Raw genomic sequence first — 26902 nt, forward strand, 5'->3', positions numbered from 1 at the left:
TTTATGTGTGATCAGACGCAAAACAGGAAGAACAGGATCTGCTGAATTCAAGGTCAGATGATATACAATGTGTATCAAAAATACCCCAAACATAAAATTCAGATTATCCTATTTTATGACAGAATAATCTAGATTTTATTAAAGAGACAGAGACGAGTATTTTGCATAACCTTTCACTTTACTACTCAGGCAGCATTTAAAAGTAAAACATTTGAATATTAACAGAAAAAATATGCTAACAGAGAGGACATATAAGAGACCAATGAGAACAGTCCTTTAGTGGTCAGTGATAGTAAGGACCAATCATATGCATCATAGTATCCATATAGTGACCAGAAAGCAGCAAAACCTCCTATTTTCTCACTGAAGCGAAGGAAACATAAACCATTAGACAGGTAAAGAAACAGGAACAGTCCACAAATAACCATCCATAGAGGAAACAGAAATTTTGATGGACCAAAGAGTTGATTGCAGAAACTTGTCACATTCTTCCGGAATGAAGTAGCGGAAAACTTGCTAGAAGATGCAGTCAAATTTGATTGAAGAGAACAATTCGATGAGTTCAAAATTCTAGACAAATTTTTAGAATCCTGTAGAGGAAGGATTTGGAACTGAAAGACAAATAAAAAGTCATTAGAATAACATAAGGGACTTGATTAAATATACCTAGGGAGGGAAACACATAAAACAGAGGTGGGAAAATACTTGTCTCTGTCTCTTTAATAAAATCTAGATTATTCCGTCATAAAATAGGATAATCAGAATTTTATTACAAGAACAGAGACTCCTATTTTGCAAATTTAAAGCAAAATAATAAAATAATCAAAATACTAACATAACAAATAAATTGCAATACTAACTGTTGAGGAGTAGAATTAATTGGTTTAAAATAAAATTGCCTGAAAGTTTTATCATCAGACCAATCAGCGGCATTCAATATATCCTGTAAAGAAACAGATTTAGAAAAAGCTTTAGAAGCTGAAGCTCCACGGATGGAATGTGAAGAAAACACATTATCCACACTAGCTTCTGACATAATAGTTTTGACCCATCTACTAATAGTGGGTGAAGAAACTGGTAAGTGAGGAGAAACAAAAGAAATTAAAAGTTGCTTAGATGAGGGAGATCTAAGATGAGAAGTTCTTGATTTGTATTCTTTGAGACAAAGAGCTATACATAGTTTTGGTTGTTCAAAGAAATAAGGATAAAAAATAGTAGAAGAAAGAGTTTTAGTTCTACGAGTCAGAGTAAAAATTACACCTTGAGGTGAGAACATTTTTGAATTATAATCAATGGCCCGAACATCTGAAACTCTTTTACAAGATAATAAACATAAAAGAGTTGCAAGTTTGAAAGAAAGTTGTTTTAGTGATAGTTTATCATTGTCTGGCCATTTTTGAAAAAGAGAAAATACTAAATCTACATCCGAAAAGGAAGAGTATTTAGAGGTAGGAGGTCTTTTAAGACGAATAGATTTTAATAATCTGCAAATAACAGGATTTTGGCCAATGGGTAGATTATCAAAAAATTCATGGCTAGCTGAAATGGCTGATCTAGCAACATTAATGGATCTATAAGCTAGACCCTCCATAAAAAGAGAGGATAAATAATTGATGATTTCATTTAAAGGAGCTGAAACGGGATCCAAGTGTTTGTTACAGCACCAGCTAGACCACTTAATCCAAGCGGAAATATAACACTTTTTGGTTCCAGGAGAGTCTGTTGTCCGTTGCAAGACCAGGATCCCCTGAAATCATCCAAGCTACTAGCTAGAGGTTGCCTTGAAGCACTAAAGTGTGATATTCTCCTCCTGGATCTGTAAGAAGATCTGGAATATTGGGAAGAAGAATTGGAGGAAGGAAGGACATTTCCAGAAGATATGGGTACCAAACTTTATTCGGCCACAAAGGAGTCATGATCAGAAGGGAAATCTGATACCTCTTGACAAAAAGAAGAGTCCGGAGGATCATTGAAAATGGAGGAAATGTATAAGCTCCTTGAGGAAGCCATTGTTGTAGAAAAGCATCTATTGCTAGAGCTTCCGGATCCGGTTTCCAACTGAAAAAAAGGAAGAATCTGACGATTCAGTCGAGAGGCAAATAGATCTATTACAAATGGACCTCTGATATGCATAATTTGTTGAAAGAGAGAAGGTTTCAACATCCAGTCGCTGAAATCCATACGGTATCTCGAACCCCAGTCTGCCATTTGATTGTTGAGACCAGGAAGGTATTCTGCTTGAATAGATATGTTTTGGGAGAAACAAAAGTGAATAAAGTCTTTTGTTAGAGTCGATAACATTTTTGAAGTTGTTCCACCTAAACGATTGATATATTGCACAGCCGATATATTGTCCATCCGAAGAAGGACTGTAATAGGATGAGAATGTTTGATGAAACTCTTGACAGCAAAAGCTCCTGCCAAAAGTTCCCAACAATTTATATGAAGATTTTTCTCCATAGCAGACCATTTTCCTCCTGAAATTTGGGAACCACATCTTGCTCCCCAACCAGAATTGCTTGCGTCTGATTCTATAATTATGTCTGGTGAGCTTCCAAAAATGGCTTTGCCATTCCAAGCTTCTATGTTGATAAGCCACCAGTTCAATTCCTCTATAGCTTCTTCTGATAGATGAATTGTATGTTGATAAGAATAACCTTTCCTGAGGTAAAAATTTTTTAACCTCTGTAGAGCTCTGTAGTGTAGAGGAGCCGGAAAGATTGCCTGGATAGAAGAAGAAAGGAGACCAATAATTCTGGCCAAAAGATAGTGGAAAGATAGTGGAAAGTGGAAAGTATTTCTTGTTCAATGCATAAGAAATCTCTTTCTTTATCCTTTTTTATTTTGTCTAAAGGAAGACTTAAAGAGGCTGAGATGGTATCTATGTTGAAGCCTAAGAAAATTAGATTCTGAGATGGAATTAAGGCTGATTTCTCAAAATTGATAATGAAACCTAAATTCTGAAGTAGAGAGATAGTTAGAGAAAGATGTTCTCGTAAAATAGAGGGAGACTGGTGGATAAGCAGAATATCGTCCAAGTAAATGATTAGACGAATTCCTCTCTTCCGAAGCCAGGCTATTACAAGTTTTAAAATCTTTGTGAAAGCCCAAGGGGCAGAGGAAAGGCCAAAAGGAAGACATTATATTACCATAAAGCGTCTTTCCAAAGGAATCTGAGATAATTTCTGAAATTTAGATGAATTGGAATTGTAAGGTAAGCATCTTTCAGATCTAATCTTACCAACCAGTCGTTCTTGTAAAGGCAGTCTCTGAGGAGATGAATCCCTTCCATTTTGAAGTGATTGTAAACCAGAAAATAATTTAGATCTCTTAAATTTATAACAGGACGGTAACTGCCTTCTTTCTTTTGTACTAGAAACATGTTGCATAAGAATGAATTTGTTGTATTGTGAGTAGGTTCTACTCCGTTTTTTGATATTAGGTCTGAGATTTCTTTGTCTAGAAGTAATTGATCTTTCTGACAAAACTTTATTGGATTGGGTAAAGAAATTTGGAAGGAAATTTCTAAGAATTCTAAATGAAGACCTGTAACCGTCTGTAAAACCCATGGGTCTGAGGATATTTTTTGCCATTCTGAAAGGAAAAAGGCTAACCTGCCTCCTATTTTTTGTTGGAAAAAAGGAATGGAAGTAAAGGTACTAAACAATAAATATATATAAGGTAAAAATTATTTGTTTATAAATATGTTTGTACTTAACTCCTGAGCAGCAAAGAGAAAAGAGGAGGTTTTGCTGCTTTCTGGTCACTATATGGATACTATGATGCATATGATTGGTCCTTACTATCCCTGACCACTAAAGGACTGTTCTCATTGGTCTCTTATATGTCCTCTCTGTTATCATATTTTTTCTGTTAATATTCAAATGTTTTACTTTTAAATGCTGCCTGAGTAGTAAAGTGAAAGGTTATGCAAAATAGGAGTCTCTGTTCTTGTAATAAAATCCCGTAACTCGCTAAAGGAACACAAAGGCAATCTTCAAGTTTCATGGTTCAGATAGAACATGAAGTTTAAAAAAAAAGTTTTAATATACTTTTATTAGCAATATGCTGGCAGTCTTTTTATATGCACACTTTATGAGGCTCCAGCTCCTACTGAGCATGTGCAGTATTTGCATTTTGTTATTGGGTGATGAATGTCACATGGTATAGGGAGAGGGAAAATTGGTCTGTTTGAAATTTTCTAGAAAATATTATAACTGCTCCTTTCAATTTCAAATGAAGTGTTATTGCATTGTTTTTTTAGTGTCTATTAGTGTGTATTTTTCAGTTGCTCGATTCTACAGTTTAGTGGTCCTTTAAATGCAACCTTTCAATTTTGTGTTTGCACCAAATTATAGTGAGGAATTGTGAGAAACTGAGTATTGTATATCAACTTAATTCTCTTGATCTCTAAAGACATAGGCCTCTAGTTATTAAGCCGTCAAACGCAAATACGCTTGAATTCCGCAGCGTATTTGTGGCGAGGCTGATTTGCCTTAGTTATCAAGCCCTACTGCCCAGCAAAAGTAGAATCTAGCGACGTAAGCTTCGATCCGCCGGACTCAGTCCGACACAGATCGATGCTTACGTCACTACAGATGTTCCGAACGCAAGTTCGGCACAATCTGACTACTTTTGGTAGTTATCAAACTACTACCAGGTACACTCGCCACTATTCCGGGCCAGCGTACCTGGATTTCAATCCGCCACCCTGGAGGCGGCGGATCCCATAGGAATTAATGGGAGTCTGACCATAGCGAAAGCTCATGTTCGCTGCTGCCTGATATCCCATTGATTCCTATGGGAAACATCTGCACCTAACACCCTAGCATGTACCCCGAGTCTAAACACCCCTAATCTGCCCCCCCTACACCTCCGCAACTAAATAAATGTATTACCCCTTAAACCACCGCTCCTGGACCCCGCCGCAACTATAATACACATGTTAACCCCTAAACCGCCGCTCCCTGACCCCGCCGCCACCTACATTATACATATTAATCCCTAATCTGCCGCCCCCTATACCGCCGCCACCTACATAAACTTATTAACCCCTATCCTGCGGATCCCGGACCCCGCCGCAACTAAATACATTTTTAACCTCTAAACCACCACTCCCGGACCCCGCCGCCACCTATATTAAAGTTATTAACCCCTATCCTGCCCCCTATACCGCCGCCACCTATATTAAAATTATTAACCCCTAAACCTAAGTCTTACACTAACCCTAACCCCACTAACTTAAATATTATTTTAATAAATCTAAATTTAAATTACTATTATTAACTAAATTAATTCTATTTAAAACTAAATACTTACCTGTAAAATAAACCCTAAGATAGCTACAATATAATTAATAATTACATTGTAGCTATTTTAGGATTTATTTTTAATTTACAGGCAACTTATATTTATGTATTTATTTTAAATAGGTACAATAGCTAATAAATAGTTATTAACTATTTAATAGCTACCTAGCTAAAAGAAATACAAAACATTTAATGTTGGGGGTGGGTTGTATTTTCTTCACAGGTAAAAGATCTGATTACTTTGGGGCAATGCCCCGCAAAAAGCCCTTTTAAGGGCTGGTAAAAGAGCTGATTACTTTGTAATGTAGAATAGGGTAGGGACTTTAATTTTTTTTTATTTATTTTTTTATTAGGGGGCTTAGATTAGGTGTAATTAGTTTAAAATTCTTGTAATATTTTTTTATTTAGTGTTTGTTTTTTTGGTAATTTAGTTTAGTTTATTTAATTGTATTTAATTGTAGGTATTGGTAGCTATTTTATTTAATTAATTTAATGATAGTGTAGTGTTAGGTTTAATTGTAACTTAGGTTAGGATTTATTTTACAGGTAATTTTGTATTTCATTTAGCTAGGTAGTTATTAAATAGTTAATAACTATTTAATAACTATTGTACCTAGTTAAAATAAATACAAAGTTGCCTGTAAAATAAATATAAATCCTAAGATAGCTACAATGTAATTATTAATTACATTGTAGCTATCTTAGGGTTTTATTTTACAGGTAAGTATTTAGTTTTAAATTGGAATAACTTATTTAATTATAGTGTAGTGTTAGGTGTAATTGTAACTTAGGTTAGTTTTTATTTTACAGGTAATTTTGTATTTATTTTAGCTAGGTAGCTGTTAAATTGTTAATAACTATTTAATAGCTATTGTACCTAGTTAAAATAAATACAAACTTGCTGGTAAAATAAAAATATATCCTAAAATAGTTACAATGTAACTATTAGTTATATTGTAGCTATATTAGGGTTTATTTTATAGGTATTTAGTTTTAAATATGATTAATTTAGTTAATAAGAGTAATATTATTTAGATTTATTTAATTAATATTTAAGTTAGGGGGTGTTAGGGTTAGTGTTAGACTTAGGTTTAGGGGTTGATAATTTTATTATAGTGGCGGCGGTGTAGGGGGGGCAGGATAGGGGTTAATAAATTTATTATAGGTGGCGGTGGTATAGGGGGGGCAGGATAGGGGTTAATAGGTATTATGTAGGTGGCGGCGGGGTCCGGGAGCGGCGGTTTAGGGGTTAACATATTTATTATAGTTGCGGCGGGGTCTGGGAGTGGCGGTTTAGGGGTTAATATATTTATTATAGTTGTGGCAGAGTCTAGGAGCGGCAGTTTAGGGGTTAATAACTTTATTTAGTTGTGGGGGCTCCGGTACAGGGGGTAGAACAGTATAGTATAGTGTGAGTGCTTAGTGACAGGGGTATCAATAAAGCTGTAAAAAAGCCGAAGACCAGCGAGATTGATGATTGATAACTGTCACAGTCCGCTGCTCATCGCCCCGTACTTGGTGCGTGACTTTTTGACAGATTTATTGATAACTTTGGCGAGCATATTCAGGTCCGCGGTGGCGATGTGAGGCGAGCTTAGGCGAGCGTATTGGGGCGGGCGAATGTAGGTAAGTAGACGGCTTCATAACTTGAGGCCATAGAGTAAATGCCATTATTAAAGGGACATTAAACTTTAAATGGTCTATCCTTTTAGTATTATCTGCAGAATTAAACTTTTATGATATAGAAAGAGCATGAGATAAACCAGTTTACTTCCATTATCAATTTTTGAAGGGTCTTTTTATCTGCACACTTTCTGAGTCACCAACTCCTACTAAGCATGTTCACAAGTTCACAGGGTATATTTATACTAGTCTGTGATTGGCTGATGGCTGTCACATGATACAGGAGACTGGCAAATAAGAAAAAAAATAGATTTGTGAGAAACAAAACATACTGCTTGATTGAAATTCAGAGTAAGTGTTATTGCATTGTCTTTTTATTATGCGCTTGTTCATTATGCAGTCCTATTGCTTTTAATGGTCCATTCACAATGCCTTTACGGGGCCACTATTCAAATTCTACAGCTTCAACAGCTAAAAGTACAACACTTATTACCGAGTACCGTTTTCGAACACCCTGAAATTACCCTCACAATACTGGGTAACATTAGGAAGCAATGTCATCCAACAAATACAAAGCCAACTTGTTCAATCAATTTATATTAATAAAGCAATAATAAATAGCAATTTTGCACTAATAAAAAATAGAGAAATGACCCAACAAACACACATGCCCACTATACCGATAATGCACCTTCTCAAATCCCTTAATGAGAAGTAAACACATATATCTATGGCTCGGGATCACAACAGGTAAATTGCACCAATGTCACCTATTTGCATCACTGCACATGATTCAACCAACGATGTAAACACTAAATAACCAAAAAGTCCTTTAATTTGTTTTTAATCCTGCACATTTGTTTTTTTTTACTACAAAATCGGATTAACAAGGTACAGAACAATCTTGTGTTATTTTCTTGAGGTAAAGAGATTGAAGGGTATTACTGACAGAAGCATGTTAGGATTGTGATCACTGGAAAAGCACACTGACAACACTGGCTGTAGTTCAGATTGGGCAAAATTACAAGTGTTGCAGTACGGCTATACCGCTGAAAAATTGGCCATTGCTCGTGGAATATGCAGGTTTCCCGTATTACAAATCACAGCGGTATGGCTATACCGGTAACATTTTAACCTTTATGCAACTCTCCATTCCGTACTCAAAAAATAGCTTTTGAGTGCGGGATTTTCATTGCGCCTGTATTACATGTTGTGCGGTCCGTCTATAACACTAACGTTATAGCTTATACTGCTGTGATCCTGTCAACGATTTACCAATATATGTAAATTTGTGTTTGTAGCTCTTGAAATATATTAACCCAAATAATACATTTCCATTAATTAGAGGGTTAAATATTATAGAGCGATATACTCAGAGAAATGAATCTGCTACATATATGAGCAAAGGAATATATTAAGCTCAATATTAGTTACAGAGTAATGCAGAATCTTAAGGTTTCTTAAAGGAATACTTAGATTCGGATTGCAACTCTATTACTTATAGGATTTATGCTTGGTTCAGTAATGCACATAAAAATAAAGGTAGTCCAAAACCTCTTAAGATATAATTTGTAAATAAGGCATGAGCAACAGTATTTCACAGTGTACCAAGTTAGTAACTAAAGCAACAATACTTGCGGTCTGATGCGAATGGAAACATCTGATTGTGCTGCTGAATAAACAAGTGTTGATTACGTGTCTGAGCAGAACACCGTTATGCAGGAGCCAAGCTTTGAACAGCGTTTCCGGAAACAAAGGTTAGTTGAATAGTCTTGATGAGCTGTTATGCGAATGTGTCTGCAGGTGAGCAGTGATGATCATAAAGACACAGAGAGTTTGCAAATGCAATCCTGATGGTATTTAAGTCTTTTGAAACTCTGGTTACAATCTGGTAGCGAGTATAATTCACAATATGAAGAAGTTAGAGCTGAAAGTAGGTCCTACTAATAAAAGTTTGTTTAAAGGGACACTGAACCCAAATTTTTTCTTTTGTGATTCAGAGCATGAAACATTAAGCAACTTTCTAATTTACTCTTATTATCAAATTTTCTTCATTCTCTTGGTATCTTAATTTGAAATGCAAGAATGTAAGTTTAGATGCCGGCCCATTTTTTGTGAACAACCTGGGTTGTCCTTGCTGATTGGTGGATAAATGCATCCACCAATAAAAAAAAGTACTGTCCAGCGTTCTGAACCTAAAAAAAACTTAGATGCCTTTCTTTTTCAAATAAAGATAGCAAGAGAACGAAGAAAAATTGATATAAGGAGTAAATTTTAAAATTGCATGTTCTAACTGAATCACAAAATAAAAAATTTGGGTTCAGTGTCCCTTTAACCCAAAAACACAGAGCAATATTTAGAGAGATAAACTTCCTTCAATAATCAGGCAATGCTAGTAAGAGGGAGGCGGCAATAAATACCTGTGAATCAGGTAGTGGGTGGAGAGTTCTCCAAAGGTATGCAAGATTTAAAGGTATATTACATATCCTCCTCCTCAAGGGATCACCTCTGGGGATCCAGGTTTTGACAGGTATCTGTGATGGAAAGCTTCCACCAGTAGGGGAGCATGAATGTCAGAATGGAGTTGCCAGGAATTCTCCTCAGGACCGTAACCCTTCAATTTGATGACATATTCAAGTTTACTGCGTCTAATTCTAGAATCAAGGATCCTTTCCACTTCAAATTCTTCTTGTCCATCAACGTGAATTGAAGGGGGTGGTATCTGTTGTTGAGAGCGTAGATTAGGTATATAGGGTTTCAGTAGTGAGACATGAAAAGATGGATGTATTCTATAAGAATCAGGTAGGTCCAGGATTACTGCAGAAGGGTTTATAATCTTTTTAATGGGGAATGGTCCAATAAATTGGTTAGTCAATTTCTTACTGGGTAGTGAAAGTTTGAGATATTTGGTCGAGAGCCAAACCAAGTCACCCAGATTGTAATTTGGATTTGTTCTGCGTCTTAAATCATAGTAGTTTTTTTGTTGTTCTTTTGCCTCTGTGAGATGTGTTTTGATAATATTTAGTCTATTTTGTAAAGACATAGAAAAATCAGTAGCAGCAGGAGAGTTGACTGTAGTATTTGAAATCATTAATAATGTTGATGGATGATATCCATCAGTAGCAAAGAAAGGGAACATTTTTGATGATGAAGAAATGGAATTGTTGTATAAAAATTCTGCCATTGGTAAGTATAAAACCCAATCATCCTGAAGATGTGATACGTAACATCTTAAGTATTTTTCCAATGTTTGGTTTAGTGTTTCTGTTAAACCATTTGTTTGTGGTTGATAAGAAGTTGAATATCTTGTATCTATATTCAATATTTTACAGAGTGATCTCCAGAAAGTTGAGGTGAACTGTGTTCCCCGATCTGTGATTTTAATTTTGGGTAACCCATGTAATCTTACTATAGAATTAAGGAAAACTTCGGCTGTTGTTTTGGCAGTAGGTAAACCTGTTAGTGGTGTGAAATGTGCTAACTTGGTTAAATGGTCTATTACTACAAGGATTGTGTTAAAATGTTTAGACATAGGAAGTTCAACTATAAAATCCATTGAAATCTTAGTAAGTCAGGAATTTGTATAGATGTTAAATATCCCATAGGTTTTTTTGTGAACAAGTTTGTTCCTTGCACAAATATTACAAGAAGATATTTACATTTTAATGTGCTGATCCATTTGGGGCCTCCAGAATTGTCTTTTAATAAGGTCTGTGGTTTTTTGTACACCTAAATGACCAGATAATGCGTTGTCATGGTAATAATTTAACAAAAAATCTCTAAGTTTCTGGGGTACATAAAAATTCTTTGAATGATAATATAAGCCAGAAGTTGAGTCTTCAACACAGTCTTTGGGTGGTATGTCACCACTGGTTAACGCCGCAAGTATTTATTTTTCAAATATTGTTATAGATCCCAAGAATGTTTCTGGTGGGCTTATTATACTTAGAGGGTCTTTACCTTGGATTTGATCTTGTACTCTGGATAAAGCATCTGTTTTTCTGTTGTTAGATCCAGGTTTGTAGGTAATTCGAAAATCAAATCTATCAAGAAATAGAGCCCATCGTACCTGTCTTGAAGACAGGGTTTTGCTCCTTTTTAAGTATTCTAGATTCTTGTGATCTGAATATACCAGAAATGGGACTGTGGATCCTTCCAATAAATGTCTCCAATTTTCTAGGGAATTTTTTATGGCAAGTAATTCTTTATCTCCAATACTGTGGTTACATTCAGCCGGAAGTAGAGTCCTGGAATAGTAACCTAAAGGGTGTATCTTAGAAGTGAATTCCTCACGTTGGGACAAGACAGCTCCAATGCCTCTATTTGAAGCATCCACTTCAAGAATAAATTGGAGATTATGATTTGGCATTACAAGCATGGGAGCAGTAATGAAGTCTTTTTTAAGAAGTGAGAAAGCTTCATGTGCTTCAGGGGTCCAAGTGAATTTGTGTTTTTTCTTGGTTAATTGTGTGAGAGGTCTGACTTTAGAAGAAATATTTCTGATGAACTTCCTATAAAAATTAGAAAATCCCAACATTCTCTGAAGGGATTTTACTGAGGTGGGTTGAGGCCAATTAGAAATTGCTGAAACCTTTTCAGAATATTGTTTGGGGATATAACGTAACCAAGAAATTTAATCTTATTTACATGAAACTGGCATTTTTCTAATTTTGCAAATAGTCTATGTTCACGTAACCTTGTAAGTACCCATCTGACATGTTTTTTATGTTCAAGCAAATCTTTGGAATATATAAGTATATCATCAAGATATATTACCACACATATATCGGTTAGATCTCTAAAAATCTCATTAATAAAATGTTGAAAATTTGCGAGAGCATTACACAGCTCAAATGGCATAACTCGATATTGATATAAGCCATATCTAGTCCTGAACGCAGTCTTCCACTCGTCACCTTTTCTTATTCATATAAGAATGTAAGCGCCTTTCAGATCCAGTTTAGTACATACTGTGGCATTAGATAGGCGTTCAAGTAGTTCAGGGATAAGTGGTAAAGAGTATCTGTTCTTAATAGTGACTGCATTCAGGGCTCTGTAATCTATTATGGGTCTCAATGTAGCATCTTTGTTTCTAACCAAAAATATGCCAGCAGCTGCTGGTGAAGTAGAATGAGTAATAAACCCTTTCTTTAAATTTTCATCAAGGTACTCATGTAAATATCTTAATTCTTTTTGAAATAAGGGGTAGATTTTATCATGAGGAATTTCTGACACTGGAATGATATCTATGGGGCAGTCAAAAACTCTATGAGGAGGTAAACACTCTGCCTCTTTCAGGTCAAAAACATCTGCCAAATCCTGATATACCTCTGGCACCACTTTTTCAAGACTGGAAATGGTGGTGTGTGGAAAACAAGTTTTAAGACAATAATCTGATGTGAATGTTACAAAATTCTTAGTCCAATCTATAGTAGGATTGTGAGTGAACAACCATGGGAATCCTAGTATAAGCTTATGTGTAGATATTGGAATATTGTCAAACGAAATGTATTCAGTGTGTGCATTATCTATGGTAAGCAGCAAAGGTATGGTATGATGGGTTATTGGCCCTTTCTGTATGGAAGATCCATCAATCAATTTCACAAATATGGGAGTTAGCTTACACACTGTAGGTATTTTATATTTTTCGACATACTTAGCATCAATGAAAAACCCACATGCCCCTGAGTCTATAATTGCCTCAGAATGTGATGTTGGTCCCACTGTAAAGAAAGATATATAGTGAGTATAAATGGTAATGGAATTGAAGATAAATTGTTTATGTATGTATTCCTACCCTTCTTTTGCCTTGCTAATAAAGGACATGTTTACACTATGTAGTCTTTGCCTGCACAGTACATACATAGACCAGTCAATCTTCTAGCTTTTTCTCCCTGAGATAGGGATCCTCTTATTGTGCCAATTTCCATTGGAGTGGGGTAAGTTGAAATCTTTTCAAGACTAGCAGAAACTGAATAAGATTTCTTAGGTAAAGTTTCATTTGATTATTTTTCTGCTTTTCTTTCTCTAAGCCTTCCGTCTAGTGTTGTACTTAACTTGAATAAAGCAGAAAGTGTGTCTGGCATTTCAAGCCTTGAAAGTTCATCCTTCAAAGATTCACTTAAACCTAAATGGAATTGATTCTTTAAAGTGATCTGATTCCAGAGTGAATCTGTTGCCCACATTTGAAATTCTGTAATATACTCTTCAACATACCTTTACCTTGTTTTAAAGATTGAAGTTTTGCTTCAGCATTTATTTGTGTATTAGAATCCTCATACAAACTAGACATTGAGACCTATCTATCAAGCTCCGTATGGAGCTTAACGCCCTGTGTTTCTGGTCACAAAGACCGCTGCTCCATAACCCTGTCCACCTGCTCTGAGCAGGCGGACAGGAGTCGCCACAATTCAACCCGATCGAGTATGATTTGGTTGATTGACACCCCCCTGCTGGCGACCGATTGGCCGCGAGTCTGCAGGCGGCGGTGTTGCACCAGCAGCTCACAAGAGCTGCTGTTGCAATGCTGAATACGGAGAGCGTATTGCTCTCCGCATTCAGAGATGTCTTGCGTACCTGACCCGCACTGTCGGATCAGGTCCGCAAGACATTTGTTAAATAGGCCTAATAGTCAAGAAAAAATCGTTAAGGGATTCCAATATTAGATCGTTAGATTCAAAAAATCTGTTTGCCCATGTTCTGGGTTCACCAAATAAAAATGAAATAGTAGTACAAACTTGTATTCGTTCACTATGATAAGTTTGAGGTTTCATGGTGTATAATAAAATGCAAGCGTTTTTAAAATCCCTGAATTCAGCTCTTTTTCCTGAGAAAGAGCAGGCAATATAACATGAGGTTCAGGTGTGTCATTCTGTTTGGTTGTCATGCTTTCTTTTATCAAAGATTTTAAAACAGAATTCTCAGCCTAGACTTCTGTTAAACCTCTAGCTAGATAATCAACTTTTTGATTCACAGTAGCAAATTGGCTGTTTATTTCATTGGGATCGATTTTTCCCCTATTAAAAAGTTTGATGCCATATTGTGAAGCTCCTACCAAACCTCCTTCTAGTAACAACTATGAATATTCAACAGGGTTGAATGCATATAGAATAACGCTTTTAGTTCTATTCTCCCTATTAATTACTCCTAGTGATGTATGCAAATGTACACAGTACACACGCCTTGCCAGGACTAGGCAGGTTCATCATAGCCACACCCACTTAACGTCCCACCCAATGAGATTCCAAACTAAAAAAAAACGACCTCCCCTTCCATCTCTCGGACACCCTTTCTGCCCTATAGTCTGCTGCCGTGACATCATCGTTATGTTTCTGTGTGATAGCCCTTACGGAGTTCCTGTAGATGTGTAGCTAAAGCTTAGGCAACGTGGTCCATATGCTAATTTAGATACCGTTATGAGGTGTTTGTCTAGGCCCCCCCCCAACATGGTGTGTGCATGCTGCTATAACTCTTACTTGTCATGACAAATGCGTGTAGCATCTACTTAGCTTATTGTACATGTTGTATTGCATGGCTCATACATTTATACGCATGTTGTATGGGTTGTTTGGTCTCTGAGTTTTCAGTCCATGCCCTTGGCAAATGTGCAGTCCAGCAAAATGTTGATATCTAATAACTAGCTTGGTTGTGTCCATGCGGGAAAATGATGGTGTAAAAGGACTCCGGTAGCTGCCAAGCAGGTAATGTATATAACATGCTGAGACTAATAATACTAACATAGAACTAGAGAGGAAGGCCAATTGATATTGCAAAGATTCATTATTTCAGTATTAATGGTGCTGCTCAAATCTGAAACAAATGAAGCCTGCTTTGGAACTAACATCACAAATTTTTATAATAGAAAAAAAAACATATTCACCTTATTAAGATTTTGGACACCATTGATGAACTGGGCAAATCTAAGTAGTCAAATGTACTAACTCTGGCATTACCTAAGTATCAACACCTTATTCTTTTATAAACCATCAAAATCAGAACAAAATGCATTGGCTATACACGTGTTGTCCAGTAAATCTATAATGTTTACAGTCAGAAAACTATGTGTAAAAGTAAACCCTTAGACCCTATGCGTTGTATCTGTTTGGCTGCTAAGCTAAACTCCTTCTGTGAATTCTGGCCATTGCAAAAGACTTGTGTGAGTCATTTTTACAATATATTAAATGGGTATTTTGTGCCTATAAACCGCTATTCAGTATGGCTGTTTGCTTTAAAAGATGCTGACACAAAATAATTCATACTGATTAATCTTTAAAGTTAATAGACTTATGTTGTGTTAAACTGAGGGTACCAGAGTAACATTGGGACATTTCCTGTAATGCTGTGAGCAGGGAGGGATCTCTTCACTGAGGGTACAGGCATGGTTTCTCAGTCACATTAGATTGCAAGCTCTTTAAGCAAATTATTTTTAGCTTTATGCAGTCTCAGTATTTGTTTTTTTTGCTGAAGTAAATAACACCTGTACTTTATATGGAGATGTTTCAGTAGACCCTTTCAAATGTTTACCTGTGGGTCTGTTTCTGTAACACATTACCTCATTAGTAATTAATAAGTAATTAGTGTATTATACTTCACTCAAAGGGGTATATTTATTATAGTGCGGACGGACATGATACGATGTAGCGTATCATGTCCTCTGCACATCAATAAATGCCAACAGCATACACTGTCAGCATTTATCATTGCATCAGGCGTAACTAGAATACACAGGGCCCAGGTGCAAGAATCTAAGAAGGGCCCCCACCCAAAAATAAAAGGGAATTTGATTCATATCTTTTTTAACATTTAACAAGTGCATCAGAACAGTGTATTAGAAGTTTCCAGGCATCTTTTATGTCTTATGGGTCAAGCATAAGAGACATATAAAGTATTGATTTCACATGGGGGCATGATATATTGTCCATCCATATACATACACATGTGCGTATCTGTATATGTCTGTATGTGTAAATATATGTGTGTGTGTGTATCTGTATATGTATGTGTGTGAATCTGTGTATACATATATGTTTGCGTGATTATGTATACATGTTCAAGCCGTGGGGGTGAATGGTGCCTAGTCTATAGATCCAGCGAGATTACAGTTGTAGTAAGGTTTTATCTCTATTACCCCCTCGTTTAAGAGGGGGGACATGGTCGATGTGAATGAACCTTAGGTCAGTGACCTTATGGTTTGCTTGTAAGAAATGTCTAGTGACTGGTTAGTCTGAGGTGCCCTTGTCCAGTGCTGTGCGTATTGCACATCTGTGATTAGCCATCCGTAGGTTGGTTTTGCCAACGTAAAACTGGCCACAACAACAGCGATACCACATGACTAGTAGTGCATGTAATATAGTGTTTGAAGGTATACTTCTGGGTGGTGTGCGGGTGTCTAAAGTATTTACAGGGGATCATTCCACTGCAAAATGTGTATCCAGCACATCTAAAGAAATCTGTTTTAACTGTTTTTAACCATTGTTTCTTTTGGTAGCAATGATCCAGGTCAGTGAGCATCAATAGATCCTAGATTGAAACCTCAGACATTCCCTATTATGACCTTTGTGCAACTATGATCCTATAGTTAGCCTTGGGAACCATCTTAATGCCATACCCTTACATTATGGACGTAATCTGTCATAGAATCTCCCTAATATGCTACACATGCTATGAGTCTAACTTTGGGAATGGAAGCAGCGGTGAGACTCTGATACACATATTGATTGTAGCTTGATACATGATAAATTTTAATAACAGCAGTGACGGTTACACACACATCGCTCAGTACCCTTAGGTGAACGCACCTGACAAGCTGCATTTGTCAGCAGTATGCAAATTAGCCATGTGCATTCCATGAGGGGTGGGCTATAACGGCACAGACGCTACACCACTTAATACGAAAATTATGCTCAGCAGGGTTGATGTTTACCCATACTGTTTGTATTTGCTGCTTAGCACTCATCCTTCGTTTTCACAGGCTGCCCAAGTACCTGAATATATACACTAGTAAGTTCAATACTAATAGAAAACTTGATATGATTTAGACAGAACCTATGACAACACAATATGACAGTTTATTAATAGGCAGTTTGAGTGCATCTGGACACGGACACCTCTGTTGCCATTACGATACACACCCAAGAGGGTTTGTTAAAAAGCTCAAATACTTAACGGATCTGTTGAACTTTAACACGTTACACAATGAAGTTAAAACGTTTTGTGCAATAGCCATATATAAGCTATAATACATAACTCACTTTGTCATAACCGGTCTGTAACTGATATTTGTCTGATGCACTGGGATATAACCTGTATTGGATTTAGACTCATATTGACTCGTACAGGATGTTAAACATAGATAATGTTTTTCTTAAACTTAAGGATGCCTACTAATATTTATGATATGTGATGTGGATGGTACCCATTATTTTATTTTATGTATATTAACACCAAGCACTATATGGTTGGGGGAATACACTGTTGGTTTTCTGATTTGTTTATAATTGTAACCAGGCAACTATGGGGTTGCCATAGCAGCACATGTTTTTGGCACAATTTTTGAATTAATTGATAGGTGGGGCTTAGCATATTTAAGTCACACTGTTTTCATTTACACATTGTCTGGTCTGAGGAAGAGGTCTGTGAACCCAGAAACATTACCTCTTAATAAATATTGATTTGGTTTCTAAATCCAGTGAGTGCAGTCCCTGCTTGAAACTTCTACAGATAACTTGACTTTGCACCCTGGTTGAAGACACACTGGAACTTTGAGTGCAGATACACAAAGGGGAGATATATATATATATTTATATGTGTGTGTGTCTGTATATGTTTGTGTGTGTGTGTAACCATATATGTATTTTTGTGTGTCAGTGTTTTTGTGTGTGTGTCTGTGCACCCTACTGTAATAGTCTGTGCATGCCTATGTATGAGCTCTTAAGCATATATATTTTAAACTAGGGTTGCACCGATACCATTTTTTTAAGACCGAGTACAAGTACCGATACTTTTTTTCAAATACTCGCCGATACCAATTACCAATACTTTTTTTCTGTCATGTGACAGTTTACCAAGCACAATACAGATTAATTAATTATTACTTCTTGTGATCTATAAACAAGTGTTGTGGGGACTGATTCTTATATCATTCGCCTTGTAGCTTTCAATTAGTGATATAATCCATTTATGCTCTTTGTGTAAAAGAAATTTAGCAAAAGTACCAAAGGTTACAAGAAAATATATTCCAAAAGATTATAAATAAATAAATTCTAAAAGTGACAAGCGAGTCTATTCGATGATATGCCCACAGGCTATGTGTCACAATCTTCTCTTTTAATCCTATTTTTTGCAAGGAAACAGCTATGGAGGAACTGTTACAAATAATCAAACTGTTACAATAACCAAGCATTTGTATCCTATGAAGGATGAACTGTGACAGAATTTATATGCTTGTATCCTACTAGGATTTAAGGATTCTTTAATCCATTTTTAAAACAAAGGTGGTGCAACGGACTCTTCTTTGGGTTTTTAATTTCTTATGGGAGACGTCCCTAAGTTGAAACAAAATATTGCCTTTTTTAATATGTGAGATTGTATTTATCAGAGAGATAAAATAGTACTTCTTTATTAAATTATATTTTATTCATATAATTAGTTTTGTTTTAGTTTTTATATTCGCTTGTCCCTTTTAGAATTGATTTATTTGTAATCCTTTGGTATTTACTTGTCACTTTTGCAAAATTTCTTTTACACACGATAAATGCATTATATCACTAATTGAAAGATACAAGGCGATTGATATAAGAATCAGTCCCCACAACACTTGTTTATAGATCACAAGAAGTACACTATCACTAAATATTTGGGACAAAGTCCCACATTGAAAAAGTTTGATTTATTAGTGTTTAAGCTTGAGCGCCCTCTACGTCACACAAACAGTAGATTACATTAAAGTCTATGGAGTTGGAAATGTGAATAGAGCATTGGTAAAGTTTACCAATCAAATGTAATCTAAATCTAGACCTATAATAATTGTAGGATGAGTGTTCATAGGAATTAACTTAATTTTTCATTTGAACACTCTCTCTGCAATTATATAAGCTAACTAAGGATGTTCCTCAGAGTGCAGTATGTTTGGAACATAATTGTGCACAATGAGAATCAGCAGTATAACAGGCAATCTAGCAATAAGAATAATTTTTTATTTTTTACTTTCCACACTACTGCATGGGGCAGAAAGAGATATTTTTGGGCCATTTTAGCTAGAGCTGGAAGTTTATTAACTGCCCAGTACTTCAGGGGTTTGTCTGAACAAGGTACAGTGATCTCTCCTACAATAATACAAATAACAGTAATTTGTATTGGCAGAACAGAAGTTAACAATTTTTAGTTTAGTCTCCACAGCTTCAAATGAAATGGGAACATGCAGTTTGAAAAAAACACCACAAAAAGGCATATGGGTAGAAAGTGGAGGTATCGGTTTAAGTATCGGTGCATTTGTACAAGTACTCATGCAAATACTTGGTATCGGCACCGATACTAGTATCGGTTTTGGTGCAACCCTATTTTAAACATATACTGTATATCTTTAGCTGTTGCATATAAGTTATGTGGTGTTGCCTTCTGTCCTGACATGACAAAGCCAATTCCTCACTGCTGATCATACAAAGGGAAGTCAAAAACATATTGCAAGTGACATGGATAGTGCCATCCAGTGCAGATCCCTTAGTATAGCTCTTCCCCTCCTGCCTTTATGCCTGTTATCATGGTTTTCCACCTCAGTCACAATTGGGCTTACACATAGAGGCCTACTTATCAAGCCGTCAACTGTGCTGCATTCGCCGGCACCAATACGCTTGCCTGACATCACCTAACATCGCGGCCGCAGACCTGAATACGCTCTCCTTATTTATTAAAAAATCTGTCAAAAAGCAGCGCACCAAGTACGGGGCGATGAGCAGTGGCCTGTTGTTAACTAACAGTCATCGATCTTGCTGCTATTCGGCTTTTCCCCAGCTTTATTTATACCCTGTCACTAAACACTGCTACTATACTAAAATGTTTAACCCCTATCCCGCCGCTACAGGACCCTGCCGCAACTAAATAAATATATTAACCCCCATCCCGCTGCTCCCGGAGCCCACCGCAACTCTAATAAAGTTATTAACCCCTATCCCTCCGCTCCCGGAGCCCACCGCAACTAAATAAATGTATTAACCCATAAACCCCTGGCCTCCCACATCACTACCACTTACTAAACCTATTAACCACTAAACCACCAGCCCGCCACATCGCCATAAACTAAATTAACCTATTAACCCCTAAACCTATCAACCCGCTAACTTTACATTAAAATTACCTCATCCCTATCTTATAATAAATTTAAACTTACCTTTAGAATTAAATTAAACGATATTAAACTATTAATTAATCTACCCTATTATACTAAAATTACAATAAACTATATTAAACTATTAATTAATCTACCCTAACTATTATACTAAAATTACAATAAACTATATTAAATTAATACTTAACCTACTCTAACTGTTATACTAAAATTACATTAAACTACAAATTTTATTAACTATATTATATATTTAAAAACCTAACCCTACTCAAATTATTTAAATCTACTATTAAAAATTACAAAGTTACCAAAAAATAACAACAAAGTTGCACAAAATAAAAAACACTGTTACAAAAAAAATAAACACTAAGTTACACAAAATAAAAAATAAATTATCAAATATTTAAACTAATTACACCTAATCTAAGAGCCCTATGAAAATAAAAAAGCCCCCCAAAAATTAAAAAAAACCCTAGCCTACAATAAACTACCAATGACCCTTAAAAGGGCCTTTTGCGGGGCATTGCCCCAAAGAAATCAGCTCTTTTACCTGAATACAAACACCCCCAACAGTAAAACCCACACAACCAAACCCAATAAATAAAATTCTATCTAAAAAACCTAAGCTCCCCATTGCCCTGAAAAGGGCATTTGGATGGGCCCAAAAAAAAACTAACACTAACCCCCGAAGATCCACTTACAGTTTTTGAAGACCCGACATCCATCCTCAATGAAGCGGCAGAAGTCCTCAGCGAAGCCGACAGAAGTCTTCATCAAAGCGGGCCGAAGTCTTCATCCAAGTCGACAGAAGTCTTCATCCAGACAGCATCTTCTATCTTCATCCATCCGGCGCGGAGCTGCTCCATCTTCAAGACATCCGGCACGGAGCATCCTCTTCTTACAACGTCTTCTGGAACAATGAAGTTTCCCTTTAAATGACGTCATCCAAGATGATTGGATCAGCCAATAGGATGAAAGCTTAATCCTATTGGCTGATTGCAACAGCCAATATGATTTTTTGCACCTTAATTCCTATTGGCATATAGAATTCTATCAGCCAATCTGAATGTAAGGGACGCCATCTTGGATGACGTCATTTAAAGGGAAACTTTATTGTTCCAGAAGACGTCGGAAGAAGAGAATGCTCCGCGCCGGATGTCTTGAAGATGGAGCCGATCCACGCTGGATGGATGAAGATAGAAAATGCCATCTGGATGAAGACTTCTGCCGGCTTGGATGAAGACTTCGTCCCGCTTGGATGAAGACTTCTGGCGGCTTTGCTGAGGACTTCTGCCGCTTCGTTGAGGATGGATGGCGGGTCTTCAAAAACTGTAAGTGCATCTTCAGGGGTTAGTGTTAGTTTTTTTTTAAGGGTTTATTGGGGTGGGTTTTAATTTTAGATTTGGGACTTTGGGCGGAAAAAGAGCTAAATGCCCTTTAAAGGGCAATGCCTGTCATGAACTCCTCAGTTCCACCTTAACTTATGTTACTACATCTCACATACCACCTTAAGAATCAATTATCTGGCTCTCTTTTCCTTTAAAAGCTTTCCATTTCCCATACACCTTTGCTGGTTTATTGAAGGTTGATACCCACTCACTCTCCAGCCTTTCTTGTTACTTGTCTAAAACAGAGTATCATTTGTTCTGTGATTAGCTCTGTCTCCCTCAACTGAAGCTACTTCTCATCTAAGGCAGAAGTCACCTGTTGCAACTGCAGCACACACGCTGCTCTAACAACTTCCAGTCTAACAGACACAGCCCGCAATCTGCGGAGAGGATCAGAGACGCTGCACGCACACAGCTGCTAGAGCCAGGTTCCGTATACAAGTGTTAGCATTGCCGTTAAGACTGTGAACTTATCTTTACCGTATGGTGTATTGTTTAACAGCGCAGCAAGCTGATACAGTATTCTTAACACTGTTTACAAATCTTTACAGCAAGGTGTATTATTTTAAGGCCCAGCAAGCTGAAACAGTATACTTAACACTGTGAACTTATCTTTACCACAAGGTGTATTATTTAAAGGGCCAGCAAGCTGAAACATTATACTCCACACTGTGAACTTATCTTTACCGCAAGGTGTATTATTTAAAGGCACAGTATTACCTTAAAGGGGACCTCACTTATCTGTCACAAACCGATATAAACTGCTACTTATTATCTAAAAGTTTACATAGTACAAACTTATCTCTAGACCTAGACATAATTCACCTGATCTTACTACTTATAATTTTGAGGTGAATATTCCGGGCTTCATTAATCCAGGTGATTAAGACTCTGTCTCCTCACTAGCAGACAGACTTAATCACATGATACATACAAACTATTTACCAGAGATTACTCATAATCAGACTAAAGAAACAGCAATCGAATTGCTGATCATTACAATGCCCATCCAAATGCTCTTTTCAGGGCAATGGGGAGCTTAGGTTTTTTAGATAGAATTTTATTTGGGGGGTTTGGTTGTGTTGGTGGTGGGTTTTACTGTTGGGGAGTATTTTTTTTTACAGGTAAAAGAGCTGATTTATTTGGGGCAATGCCCCGCAAAAGGCCCTTTTAAGGGCCATTGGTAGTTTATTGTAGGCTAGGGTTTTTTTATTTTGGGGGGCTTTTTTTATTTTGATAGGGCTCTTAGATTATGTGTATTTAGTTTAAATATTTGATAATTTATTTTGTGTAACTTAGTTGTAATTTGTAATAGTAGATTTAAATAATTTGAGTAGGGATAGGTTTTTAAATATATAATATAGTTAATAAAATTGGTAGTTTAATGTAATTACAGCTAGCAGGTTGTTAGGTTTAGGGGTTAATAGGTTAATTTAGTTTATGGTGATGTGGGGGGCTGGCGGTTTATGGGGTGTATAGGTTTAGTAAGTGGTAGTGATGTGGAAGGCCAGGAGTTTATGGGTTAATAACTTTATTTAGTTGCGGTGGGCTCCGGGAGTGGTGGGATAGGGGTTAATATATATATTTAGGTGGTGGAGGGGTCAAGGAGCGGCCTAATAGGGGTTAATATATTTATTTAGGTGGCGGAAATGTCTGGGAGCGGGGGGATAGGGGTTAATACATTATTTAGATGGCGGCGGGGTCCGGGAGCAGCGGGATAGGGGTTAATAACCCTATGTAGGTTGCGGCGATGTCAGGGAGTGGCGGGATAGGGGTTAATACTTTTATGTAGGTGGCGGCAGTGTCGAGCGGCAGATTAGGGGTGTTTAGACTCGGGGTACATGTTAGGGTGTTAGGTATAAACGTAACTTTTATTCTCCCATAAAAATCAAAGGGATATCTGGCAGCATCGAACATGAGCTTTCGCTGCTTTCAGACTCCCATTGATTCCTATGGCATCCGCGGCCTCCAGGGTGGCGGATTGAAAAGCAGGTACGCTGGGCCGGAATAGTGGCGAGCGTACCTGTTAGCAGTTTGATAACTTGCAAAAGTTGTCAGATAGTGCCAAATTTGTATTCGGAACATCTGTAATGACGTAAGCATCTGTGTTGGACTGAGACTGGCGGAACGTATGTTACGTCACAAATTTCAACTTTTGCCGATCTGTAGGCTTTGATAAATGAGGCGAATCATGCTTGCCACAATTACACTGCGGAATTCCAGCGTATTTGCGGTTGACGGCTTGATAAATAGGCCTCATACTTTTTACTTTTGTCCCTGGTAATGTGGGACAGGTTATCTTATGCTGTGAACAACTTTTTTTTTTTCTCTAACAAACATAAATGCCATCTCCATACAGAATCAAAGTTTTTTTTCTAAAGAAAAATAATATATTTATTCTTTAACTATGTATTTTAAAGAAAGGAGTGATTTATTGGTTTATTTTGTTTGTTTTTTATTTTGTTTGCTGAGAGTTATGACTTGGCTTTGCAGGAGAGTTTTTGTTTTTATGGTACAGGTTAATGTAGGGAGTAGAGAAGAGTACAGTAGATCAATTGGGCTGAGCCATCAATGGGAGGGGCTTTATGTAAAGGGATGTGGTCTAGCGCCCCACCATCTTCAAAAATCACCAGCCACCACTGATTAACACTATAATTATAACAGTAAAACATATAGTATATTTGGGCACAATATATATCAGATGCAATAGTGAGTCAGTTTGAAGATGGAATGCTTATAATAGATGCACTAAGTGCACTGCACAATTAGCTTAAAGGTATAGTTACAGAGAACATTATATACCCTTTTAAAAGTATTTGCACTAATAGGGATCCAATACCCCCATACTGCCTATCATTTTATGAATTAGGATAAGTATTGAAATCACGATCACAATGTTCACATTAATACCCAGTAAGGAACACAAATTTATTTTTAATCACGGAACTCACCATTAAAAATAGTTAGGATTTGTTAGACGTTACTCTATATATGTACACATTCATCACACAAATTTCACGATACTTAAAATATAAGTACATCATCTTTCAACATAATAAAATGTAAACAAAGTTAGTATTAACATAATGACTATTATTAAAATAAGTCCATGTAGAATTGATATTGATCTTATAAATAACGAGAATATGTCTTCATAAATAAGCATTCATGCAAATTAAAGGATAACCAATTGCAACAATGTAGTAAAAATATATCCAATAAAGGGTCATATAGCAAGAATTGGTAATGACATCCAGACTGTGAGGGGCTAAAGTGAGATTCATTTGGATTGGTCAAAAGGTCATAATAGGTAAAGTCTGCTGGCCCATAAAGAGTCATGGGAAACGCTGAGACCTCACCCTTTGAGAAAGCCAGTCAGTGGCGAAACATGTCAGGGGGCAGGAGGGAATCGGTATAGATTTAATGTGCAATGAACTGCTTGTAAATCTGCATAACACAAACCAACATTGATAATAATATTCTAAGTGGACACGCTGTGAATGTATGCGCGTGCCCACTGTTAACTTATAACTAGGTGTGTTGGAATGTGTAGCATTTTATATCTATAGATGTCCATGTTTGTAAGCAGAGGTGAATAAAGGGACAGCCCACACCAGATTTTTTGTTGTTCAAAAAGATAGATAATCCCTTTATTACACATTCCCCAGTTTTGCATAACCAACACCGTTATAATAATACATACTTTACCTCTGTAATTACCTTGTATCTATGCCTCTGCAAACTGCCCCCTTATTTCAGTTCTTGCATTTTAGCCAATATGTGCTCACTCCGGGGTAACTTCACGTGCGTGAGCACAGTGTTATCTATATTAAACACATGAACTAATGCCCTCTAGTGGTGAAAAACTGTAAAAATGCTTTCAGAATAGGGGCGACCTTCAAGGTTTAAGAAATTAGCATATGAACCTCCTAGGTTTAGCTTTCAAATAAGAATACCAAGAGAACAAAGCAAAATTAGTGATGAAAGTCAATTGGAAAGTTGTATAAAATTGCATGCCCTATCTGAAGTTTTTTTTGGACTTGACTGTCCCTTTAAGCTAATCTCATGAGCAGTATTTCAATAAGAGCAGTTACGCAGGGAGTCAACGAATGCAGCATATAATATTCTAATGATTACATTTGTCTCTTCAATGGCAGCAGTGAATTTAACCGACTGTATTTAAACAGTTGGCATTTAAAGAGCCTAATTTTGACATTGCAGACAGATAACCTTTGCAACCAATACAATAAGGTTATTACTTAACTCTGCTGTTCTGGGATATGAGATATTCTACCTCCATTTAGCAACATAATTATTGCACTCATGTGTATTTCACTAACGAGCAGACTTGCTTAGAACCACATTTATTTACAGACCATGGTTTAAAATCCATAGCCCAGGTCTGTATTGATTTGTGTATTTTTAAAAATCACCATAGTTAAGCTTACAGATGATTAACACATGATTTACTTACCAGCTTAACCTCATTTGTGTTTTTATGTGTGTGTGTTTTACATTTTTTTTATCATCTTGATAAAGGTTATATTTAAACAGCGTATCTCTGTCACAATCTTATTGCTCTATACTTAATATAGGCTATAAGGAATGTGAGTGCTCATACCATCAGTCCAGGACTGATTAAATAAAGTTTTCTCTACCCAGTACACATCACCGCCACCCTAAAATGTATAACTCTTGTACAAAAATCTAATAGTACAATAAGAAATTTAGGTTACTGGGGAATTCCTGACTACACCACTAGTAGTGCCATTAGTGCTTTTCCTTTGTTAAAATGCCGACAGCATATGCTGTCAGCATTCAGCGATGTCTGTCGGTGTCATAATATCAGTATCTCTTTACAGCCTGTCCCTTTAATTATGCCTGTTGTGTTCCTTTATAAGCATCCTAGCTCCTTTGCTCATTGCTTGTTATTGAGGAACCTCCCCTGGTTTCAATTGAGCCACTTACTGCTTTGTTCAGCTGCTTCCTGCAGCACTACCTGGAAGTCTGCCTACAGATTCAGTTTGCACCTGGACGCCTCCCCTATTCAGACTGGAGCTTTGCAGACAAACAGAAGCCTGCTGTTCTTTGGTCACAACACATCCTTTTTGTCAGCAGATTCCAGAACAATTCTGATTATCAGCAGCTGTGACAGAATAACAAGCCTGAAAATGGATCAAGCAGATTTGCCCACACATGTATACAATCTCTCACAGAGAGTAGATCAACTTTCTCAAGGT

The sequence above is a fragment of the Bombina bombina genome, chromosome 4, assembly GCF_027579735.1.
Source record: "Bombina bombina isolate aBomBom1 chromosome 4, aBomBom1.pri, whole genome shotgun sequence".
NCBI lineage: Eukaryota > Metazoa > Chordata > Amphibia > Anura > Bombinatoridae > Bombina > Bombina bombina.